At 42.7% G+C, this 10724-nt stretch overlaps 1 long non-coding RNA gene across 1 annotated transcript; it reads right to left on the bottom strand.

Annotated features, from left to right (window-relative positions):
• Positions 1 to 1708: 1708 nt before the first annotated feature.
• Positions 1709 to 7864, bottom strand: LOC141188401 (uncharacterized). Its single transcript, XR_012262548.1, has 3 exons — positions 7710 to 7864; positions 7420 to 7510; positions 1709 to 3539 (listed from the first exon to the last, which is right to left on the bottom strand). It is a non-coding gene; the product is annotated as an uncharacterized lncRNA (long non-coding RNA).
• Between the last annotated feature and the right edge of the window lie 2860 nt (positions 7865 to 10724).

The raw sequence follows: 10724 nt of genomic DNA, 5'->3' as shown, positions 1-10724 counted from the left end.
TTTTTAGTTTCTGTCTCTCACGCTTGAAGTGTACCTATGAGAAAAATGACAGACCTCTCCATTCTTTATAGGTGGGAAAACTTGCAGAATCGGCAGTGTATCAAATACTTATTTCCCCCACTGTATTTTGTGTGATATAACTCTGGTTTAAGGGCATAAAAATTAAAAGTTTGAAATTTATGAAGTTTTTGCCAAATTTCCGATAGTTTCACAATAAAACACAAGTCATATCGAACAAATTTTACCACCATCATGAAGTACAATATGTCATGAAACCAATCTCAGAATCATTGGGATCCGTTGAAGTGTTCCAGTGTTATTACCACATAAAGTGACACAGGTCAGAATTGAAAAAATTGGTCTCATCAGGAAGATGAAAACAGGCTTTGGGATAAAGTTCTGATTCATCAAGACTTTCACTCCAGAATTCTGGTGTTAAAGATTTGAAATGTTGCAAAATTGAGGTGCAAATTGGAGTTGCAGCAAAACTTTGCGACTTTTAGCATTTTCACGCCAATTTCTCCTGTTTCCAAAAAATGGAGCTGGGGCAGGACACTACAGCTCATCTAATTTATGAGGAGCTGTGGCCTTCCCTATGTCAGAAAACTCACTCCAGACCCTGACTGAAATAAAATTTCTGGCGTGGCGACGGCCACTTATCAGACTGCACATTCATGAAGAGGTGTGCACCTCTCCATGACACAGAAGCATCTGACTCCAGCAAGTCTCCTTATCAAGACTGGCCCGAACAATACAGGTATTGATAAATCAAGCCTAAGTGTGTAAATAAAGGCCCCGTCACACTTAGCGACGCTGCAACGATCCCGACAACGATACGACCTGTCAGGGATCGTTGCTGCATCGCTTTGTGGTCGCTGGTGAGCTGTCAAACAGGGAGGCTCACCAACGATCAGGGGAGCAGCGACATCGTGGAAAGAATCTTTCCACGATGTCCTGCTCCTGGTTACGAGCCTGCTGAAGCAGGAGCAGGCTGGTAACCATGGTAAACATCGGGTTACTAGGGGAACACGCGCACCTAGTAACCCGCTGTTTATCATGATTACCACTCTGCTACGGTGAGCGGTTACCGCTCACTTTAGCAGGCTCGTAACCATGATAAACAAAGGGTTACTAGGTGCGCGTGTGCCCCTAGTAACCCGATGTTTATCATGGTTACCAGCCTGATCGCTGCTCCCGCTGGTCACACACAGCGATGTGTGCTGACCAGCGGGAGGGCAACGACCAAAAAATGGTCCAGGACACTTTGCAGCGATCAGCGACCTCACAGCAGGGGCCTGATCGTTGCAAAGTGTCACACATAGCGACATCGCTGGTGAGGTCGCTGTTGCGTCACCAAAACCGTGACACAGCAGCGATCTCGCTATGTGAGACGGGGGCTTAAGACGTTTCATTGTTAAGCTTTTCTAACCACACCTGCAGCCATCTGTGTTGGTCCTGTGAGTACTACCAAAGTCACAAAGGATTGAATAATGATTATTATATTTATATAATATTTTTATTATCATATACATACACACATTAACAACTAACATTTATCTAATGCAAATGGCAATGAACAACAGGAAAGTATACAACTGTAGTGGTTATCACAAAATCTACATATGAGACATTTTACATCAGTTAAAGAAAATCTGTCACCCCCTGGGACATTTTTACCTATTAATATGGGCATCTAGGTAGTAGAATGGTTAAACTAGCCTTACCTGTATGCCCATATCTGCGGTCTTGATGTGCAGAAATGGTCTTTTATTTTGTTATGACAAGACAAGAGTTGGAGATTTCTTCCAGGCACCTGACGGCCTGGAGCCTGGAAGAAATCATTAGCATACACAAATAAAATACGATTTCTGCACATCAAGACTGCAGATATGGGCATACAGGTAAGACTAATTTAAACATTTTATTACTTGTATGCCCATATCAATAGATAAAAATGTCCCGGGGGTGACAGATTCCCTTAAACACGCAACAAACAGCAAGGTTAAGTTCCCACATGGAGTTTTTGATGCTGCGTATTTCTCTTGCACAAAAAACACTGCGTCTTACAGCTCCAGCAAATTGGATGGGATTTTTTTTATGCACCTTAAATTGACCTGTGGTACGCTCTTCAAATCCGCAACACGGCAATTTCTCTTGCTAGTAATTTGAGGTTTGTGTGTCGATTTTCCATATAGAATTGCATTAGATGCATAAAATCTGCAGGTAAAAAACGTGTTTCTAGTCAGTTTCTGCAGTGGAAACACTAAACACGCATTAATCAGCACATGGCTACCAGAGTTTTGTCAAAACCAAAGACCAAGCAGTATCAAAAGCTAAGCAGTTTAATTGAATACATGAAATACCACAGTGTCAAAAACACATGGAAAAAAAACCCTCAAGTAATAAAATAGGTGCAGAAATATTGTAGAAAATCTACATGAAAAACTCATCAAATACTCATTGTGGGAATGCAGCCTGAGGAGTGAAGGTAAATGAACTGTTTAACAAAACATAAACTCATATTATAGGTGCTGGTAATGTATCTGCAAACACCTGCTAGGACTCATACATGATTGGAAGGCCTATTTTTTAGGACCCACCACGTGCAAAATACCTGCAGATCATGTACTTGTCCCAGCAGGTATATGTAGATGTGACATCAGTTCCGCCCACATCCTGATAGAAGAGTGGGTGGCACTGGACAGCTGCCTTTATTTTAATTATCATGTCAGTCTTGCCTTATTACATTACAATCTTCAAAAATTAGGCCAAATGACCAGAAGTGTTGCAATTATAATACCATACAAGGCCATCAAGTTCCTCATGCTTTTAAACTTTGCACAGTTCAGCGTCTTTGGTGCCAAGTTCACTTTGCTATTAGAGTTATTTTGATGATTACACACACTGGTGAACATTGTTATTAGCAAAGCAAAAACCAAGAAAGAAATGAACGTTCTTTAGGTATAAGAATAATAAGCTATATAAATGCTTAAATGCTTTCAAGAACAGATTTTTTATTTGACCACCTTAGCTTATTTTCCATCAACATTTGTCAGGAGACGGTTGCGGTCAATCTCGTAATAGTTTACTCAACTCCATTATACTCTTGTATGTATTACATATCTTATCCTCCAGATTTTTAAGCTCTGTTACACATTGAGAAACATTCACATTAATTTGGCTTCCTTCAACCAATTGACCGGTCTCCATGGAATAGCACACAATTGCTGTTCTCCAGAAACAAAACATTTCTCTTAAGTGAGCGAATTCTGACACTGCAGTGGTGAGAAACAGGCCTACGTTGGTTGAGCAGATTTTACATATCAGACGGGTATGAACACAATCTTGCATTTCTGCACTTAAGTGGTAATTAACTTCCTTGCCCACCCTTACAGCTGCAGTAGCTCGTAGGCATGCGATCACGTTCAACTGTTCACAGTATTCAGATGCGTCACGTCCTTCTGCCAAGATGACATTACATTGTTTGCACATGAAAACGGAAGAAGTGTCAACCATAATCATTGCTGGCTCCGCCATGCCTAAAAGAGAAAAAACAAATGGTTAGAATGGCTCAAATTGCACTTTCCTACTATTCCCCTTCTCTAGGTAGAACCTATTTTTAACCTATTAATTACCAGGTTTTTATGGTCTTAATCACCAAGCTTCTGTTTTTTCATCATTGCATTCCAAAAGGTATCATTTTTTTTTTGTCTACGTAGCTTTACGAAGGTTTGCTTTTTTGCGGGATAAGTTTAATTTTATCAGAGGCACTCATTTGATGTAGATAAATCTATTACCTAGAAGCTCATCAAGAGAATGCCAAGCGTGTTCAAAGCAGTCATCAAAGCAAAAGGTGGCTACTTTGAAGAACCTAGAATATAAGACATATTTTCAATTGTTTCACACTTTTTTGTTAAGTATATAATTCTACATGTGTTAATTCATAGTTTTGATGCCTTCAGTGTGAATGTACAATTTTCATAGTCATGAAAATACAGAAAAATCTTTAAATGAGAAGGTGTGTCCAAACTTTTGGTCTGTACTGTAGGCAGTGCTGCCTGTCAACAGAGCAGAAAAGAAGCCGCCGCTCTGTCGATGTGACATCAGCAGAGGCAGCTGATTCCCCGGCAGGAAGGGTCTGTGACCGCTGTCTGCCGGGGAAGAACAGTGCCGGGCACAACAGGCAGGTAGGTAGCAACTACCTGAATGTTAGTGCTTAGGCACATTATTATTATTTTTTTTTACAAAGTCTTGAATACATCCTTTAACTGTATTCTGTGGCACAATACAGACGATATCAAATTGATAATTTTACTTTTATTTTATTACTTTCCAATAAATTCACTTAAAAATCTTTTTATATTTTACATGTGACAATCTATAGCTTTTATTGGTAACACCTTGTGGTACATAAGATTTTTTGATCACTTTTTAAAAGGATGTATGAAAAGAAAAATAACAACAATTCTGGATTTTTTTGATCTAAAAACACAGTTCACTTGTCAGTACAATTGAGGTTACATTTATTCTGCAAGTCGACACGATAATGTCAATACCAAATTAAGAAACTGTTCCCATGTACACTCCCTGACAGAAGTTATGTTGCTTATCCATGTTATGTAAATAAAAGCTTATAACCTGACGTTAAATTCATCCATTGGTTTTATAAATTACTCTTTTGAAAGCTGATGAAACCCTCCCAAATTTGGTTTAGGTAAAGAAAATAAATTGGCATCAAAGCTGAAATATTGATCATTTAATGAACGCAGAATGGTCAGATTTTGGCAAGACAAAAGTTTTGGCGCCTGGTGATATAATGCACCCAATCCTAGTTTGCATCCTCACTAGTGCTCAGTAAATGATTGGTTAATTAGTGGGTGTGTATAAAAAGAAACCCAGCACCCCAGACCTTCACTTGAACTGCAACTTGAGCTCTGACAACATGCCAAATATCCACCCTGCGACCAAAGCCTTGATTATCAAGAGGCTGAAGACCAGATCCACTGTAGAGGTGGCTGGCATCTTTAATGTTTGGGGTAGGATGAAAGAGGAAGCTTGGAAGACAAAACCAAAGAATCTAGATGAACTCTGGGAGGCATGTAAGACGGCATTCTCTGCTATTCCTGATGACTTCATTAATAAATTGTATGAATCATTGTTGAACCGCATGGATGCAGTCCTTCAAGCTCATGGAAGTCACACAAAATATTAAATATGACTCTAATAGCACCACAACTTCATTCACCAATGTTATGCCACATATATTTGTATTATAAGATAATTATTTGTTTGAATATCACATTACTTTCTGTGGGCGACAAAACTTTTGTCTTGCTAAAATCTGACCATTCTGTGTTCATTAAATGCTCAATATTTCAGCATTAATGCCAATTTATTTTCTTAACCTAAACCAAATTTAGGAGGGTTTCAGCTTTCAAAAGAGTAATTTATGAAACCAATGGATGAATTTAACGTCCGGTTATAAGCTTTCATTTACATAACATGGATAAGTGACATAACTTCTGTCAGGGAGTGTAGCATAATTGCTGCTTTTCTTCTGATGCAACTTTGTGCAGAATATCTGCAGAATTGAACCCCTTCCTGCCGCAGCCAATTTCAGTTGTTTTGAGTTTTTATTTTTTACTCCCCTTCTTCCAAGAGCTATAACTTTATTCGGGAATCGTTCTTACAGTGTATATTTTGTGGTACAAATTATCTGGGAATAGGATTCTTCTCATCAGTATGATTAAGAGTATGCTAAACTTCTCTATTTTTTTTTATAGTGGTGAAAAACACACAAAAAAAATTGATTGCTTTACCACTTTCCGGGACCCATAACGTTTTTATTTTTTTGGTCGATGGGGCTGTGTGAGGGATCATTTTTTTGCGGGGCGAGGTGTTTTTATTGATAGGATTTTGAGATAGATATCATATTATCCTTGCTTCTTACAGAATTTTTGCGGTATTGCGGCAACTAAAAAACCCGGAATTTTGAGTTTCATTTTTTTTGTTTAGCAATCGGGGTAATTATTTTTATATTTTGATACATTGCACTTTTCTGGAAGAGGTAATATCACGTGTACTTTTTAGATAATTTTCTTAGTGGGTAAAAAAGGGGGCAAATTTCATTTATTTTTTTTCATTATTTTCATTTTTAAACTTTTTACTGTACCCACTAGGGGATCTGTACCTGATCTCTTGTGTTTTATACAGTAATACTCCAGTATTTCTGCATATAGCAAATAATCACATCCTCCTTTGAAGACTTGCTACAGGCAGGTTTTCAAGGGAACTTCATAATGACAGGCATGGAGGTCTTCAACAGACCTCCAGCTGTCATAGCAACCCATCGACAGCCTTGTGATAGCATAGAATGATGTGCCCCTGTTAAAGGAACTCTGTCAGCACAGAATGACTGGTCAAATTGAGTCCGGCCGCTCTGTGCTTCACAGTGGGTCTTCGCACCTGCCTGTTTTTCCTCAATCTCCACCCCCCTCTATTTTTATTGAGGGCTCTGGCTTCATAGAGCTAGAGTAGGGTGGAGATTGATGGAAAACAAACACGTGGGAAGGTGAATATAAATGTTTGGCCTTGTTGTGATGGACCGAGCGCCTGGACTTGGTTTGAACAGTCGTTCTGTGCTGCCCGAGTCCAGCTAACAGATTGTCCACTTCAATGTGTAGGGGGCAGATCGATTTGAACCTTGAAATTAAGGCTTTCTTCAAATATCTTGCGTTTCTAAATGTGCCTGTGAATTGCTGTCCGCTCATCCCCATCATGTGACCCCCGGCTGTCTCCGATGTCACCTCGACTCCCGGCTGTGCCGTGCGGTGAAACTCCACCCACAACCCAGTCACTCAGGGAGACTGGATCCCACCTTGGTGATGCCGGGACAGCTTCCAATTCCGGGAGTTGAGGTGACATCACCGGACATCCGGGGGTCACGTGATGGGGATGAGCGGACAGCAAGAGCTCCGCTCACAAGCACATTTGGAAACGCCAAGTATTGGAAGAAAGCCTTCATTCCAGGGTTTAAATTGATCTGCCCCCTACACACTGTAGTGGACAACCTGTGTGACCGTGGCAGGTGGAGCTCAGTGCCAGTCACAGCTGTTAGAGGCCGGTGCTGGCCACTACCTGCCATGAGCCCATACACCTGCTACAGACGTGCATGGTACATGGACGGCAGATGTCAGTAAAGGGTTAAAAGCTTAAACTATCAAAAATGTTTAATTTTTTATACCATTTTTTTTATTTTATTAAAACGTGAACATGTTTTTCAACTGTTGAATTTTTTTAACACATTTGCCGCTCTCCATTCCTTGCAGCAATCTGGTAGGGGTCCCAGGTGCTTGTCCCCCACCGATCTAACATTGCTATCTGCCAACCCCTGTGAGACCCTGTCAGGATGGCGGAGACCTGCTGGGCCGCGGGAATCCTCGGTGCTCGGTCTTGCCAGCTTGGCGGGATCTTCCTTCGGCTGCGGCCGGGTCCTCCTCATCTTATCGCCCTGTTTACAAAGAACGACACGTTTAGGAGGCCCTGCTGTTTAGGAGCACACTGACGCGGCCTCATGCTAGCGACTTCCGCCAGAGGTGTGCTCATACATGCTTTCCCGCGCTTTCCACAGTCACACTAACGGCCACCGACCATAGCTACACGAGGGGTGAACGCTATGACCCGACTGCAGTCGCCCATCACATACGCACCTAAGCCACCGTATGCACCGCTGCTACTGAGACGCACGTTATCCGTTCCATAGACGCTAGTTGGCTATTTAGAGGCGTGGAGCTGCTGAAGCTCTCGTCATTATCCAATCAGCAGCGGGTAAGGGGCGGGATATTTGGCCGCTCCACCAATGAGCGCTTGGCGGGCGAGTGTGCCTGCAGGATGCACGTGACATTACGAGGTACAGTCCATGTGTGGTGTCCTGAGCCCGACATGAGAGGGATGGCGGTGAATGATGAGCTGGGCATAGTGTGCAGACGCAGCAGTGCGGGCAGAGGCATCTGTAGTATAGAGCAGGCTGCTGGGACTACCACGTCCATATAGCTGTTTGCTTTGTATCTATTTTCTGTGCAGGGAAAGCAATCTTGTCCTGTGCTATCAGCCATTGCGGGCCAGGCAGACTGTGGATGCATCAACTGTCCCAAATTGCTGGCAATGACAGAGGGTCAAGACCCCAGGGAATGCTCAGTGGTCTGGGGCTGAGGTTGAGGAGGGGGTAGGGTTGGGGCAGACATGTTGGCAGCTGTAACCTTGTAATGTCCTTTAAGGATTTTTTGGGGGAATAACCTCTGCTATTATGAAAACCATTTTATCTTGTATACTTTTGAGGACCCCCATAAACTTACCATTTCTCATCTCTACACGTCAGTTATATTAAAGGGGTTGTCTCCTCTGCGGGACCACTCTGGCAAACAGCTGCCCAGTCAGATACATGAGATCACCAGGACACCGGTATATACAGTGGGGAAAATAGGCATTTGTGAGGCTATGTGCACACGATGCAGAAATGCTCCGGATTTTTTCCTGAGCGTTTCTGCATCTCCCCTGGCAGAAAAAACGCATGCGGATTGTACATGCGTTAGTATACATTCATTTTATTCTTTTTTAATGGTACCTGGGTGTGGAGTAGAGTCTCCTCTACACCCGGGTACCATCTGCACATTAGAACGCGCCAATTACGCAAGTACAGATGCAGTCTTGCGGAATTGGCACGTTCTAATGCAAGTCAATGGCGGCGAAAACGCAGCACTTCCGCAAAATAATTGGTAGTGCTGCATTTTTTTCCGCAATGATAATCCACAGCGGAAATTTCCGCAGCATGTGCACAGCACATGCGGATTATCATTGGGTCACATGGCAGGCCTTCTACCATGCGTTTTTTAAGCGTTTCTGCAGCGTTTTTGCCTCTGCGGAAACGCTTAAAAAACGCATCGTGGGCACACAGCCTTACAATAGAAAAGCAGAACTTAATATTTGGTACAAAAACCTTTAAAATTACAGAGGTCAGACGTTTCCTGTAGTTCTTGACCAAGTTTGCACACACTGCAGCAGGGATTTTGGCCCACTCCTCCATACAGATGTTCTTCAGGTTTCAGGGCTGTCGCTGGGCAATATGGAGTTCAGGTCTGGAGACTGGCTAGGCCACTCCAGGACCTTGAAATGCTTCTTACGGAGCCACTCCTTATTTGCCCTGGCTGTGTGTTTTGGATCGTAGTCATGCTGTAAGACCCAGCCACGACTCATCTTCAATGCTCTTACTGAAGGAAGGAGTTTGTTGGCCAAAATCATGAGACACATGATCCCATCCAGCCTCCCTTCAATATGGTGCAGTTGTTCTGCCCCTTTGCAGAAAAGCACCCCCAAAGTATGAAGTTTCCCTGATCATGCTTTACGTTTGTGACGGTGTTCTTGGGGTTGCACTCATCCTTCTTCCTCCAAACACGGCGAGTGGAGTTGATCCATAAAAGTTCTATTTTGGTCTCTTCTGACCACATGACCTTCTCCCATGCCTCCTCTGGATCATCCAGATGGTCATTGGCAAGCTTCATACGGGCCTGGACATGTGCTGGCGTGATTAGAGAGACCTTGTGTGCCCTGCAGGATTTTATTCCATGATGGTGTAGTGAGTTACTAACGGTAATGTTTGATACTGTGGTCCCAGCTCTCTTCAGTTTATTGACCAGGTCCTCCAATACACTGGCGGACACTGACAGAAAAGGTCCCCTGTGCAAGAACAATATATGGGCCCTTTGCAGCCCAAGAGCTCCTAAAAATGCAAAATTTCACCTGCTTTAGCGGTAGAAATGGGCCCCCTTACCTCTTGGGCCCCTGTACGGCCTCACAGGTTGCACCAATGATATGTCCGCCCCTGCTCCAATATAGTTCTGGGCTGACTCCTGACCTTTCACAGAATCATCCTTACCCCACGAGGCGAGATCTTGCATGGAGCCTCAGACCGAGGAAGATTGACAGTGATCTTGTGTTTCTTACATTTTCTAATAATTGTGCCAACAGTTGTTGCCTTCTTACCAAGCTGCTTGCCTATTGTCATGTAGCCCATCCCAGCCTTGTTCAGGTCTACAATTTTGTCCCTGGTGTCCTTAGACGGCTCTTTGGTCTTGGCCATGGTGAAGAGGTTGGAGTGTGATTAACTGAGTGTGTGGACAGTAGGAGGGCTTCTTAAAGAAAAACTAACAGGTCTGTGAGAGCCAGAATTCTTGCTGGTTGGTAGGTGATCAAATATGTATTTCATGAAATAAATTGCAATTTAATTATTTAAAAATCATACAATATGATTTTCTGTTTTTTTTTTTTTATTTTTAGATTCTCACAGTTGAAGTGTACATACCATAAAAATTACAGACCTGCAGATTTTTAAAAATTTTACGAAGCCGCACCGATGTCCTCATATTAAAAGTGACACCCCCTCGGAGTGCAGCGCCCTGCTCCAAAAACTGGCATAAGACCAGACCCTTTTATCAGCGACCCCCAATAACATTGTAATGAATTAGAAGCTAGCCCATGTGCACAGTGTTATTCAGTGGTGACTGGTGGCTGACACGTCCTGTTATATGCCCCTCCGGACAGGAATACTGTGCTGCGAAGGGGTGGCACTTCTGACCGGAGGACACTGATGCCGAACACTCCATGTAAAGAAATGGAACTCCAATATATACTGTATATGTAACCTACAAAAAAATTGAGGTTAACATATC

The sequence above is a fragment of the Phyllobates terribilis genome, unplaced genomic scaffold, assembly GCF_046119375.1.
Source record: "Phyllobates terribilis strain yellow unplaced genomic scaffold, ASM4611937v1 Scaffold_1__5_contigs__length_1240528914, whole genome shotgun sequence".
Classification (NCBI taxonomy): Eukaryota; Metazoa; Chordata; class Amphibia; order Anura; family Dendrobatidae; genus Phyllobates; species Phyllobates terribilis.
This window is presented reverse-complemented; position numbering and strand designations above follow the sequence as displayed.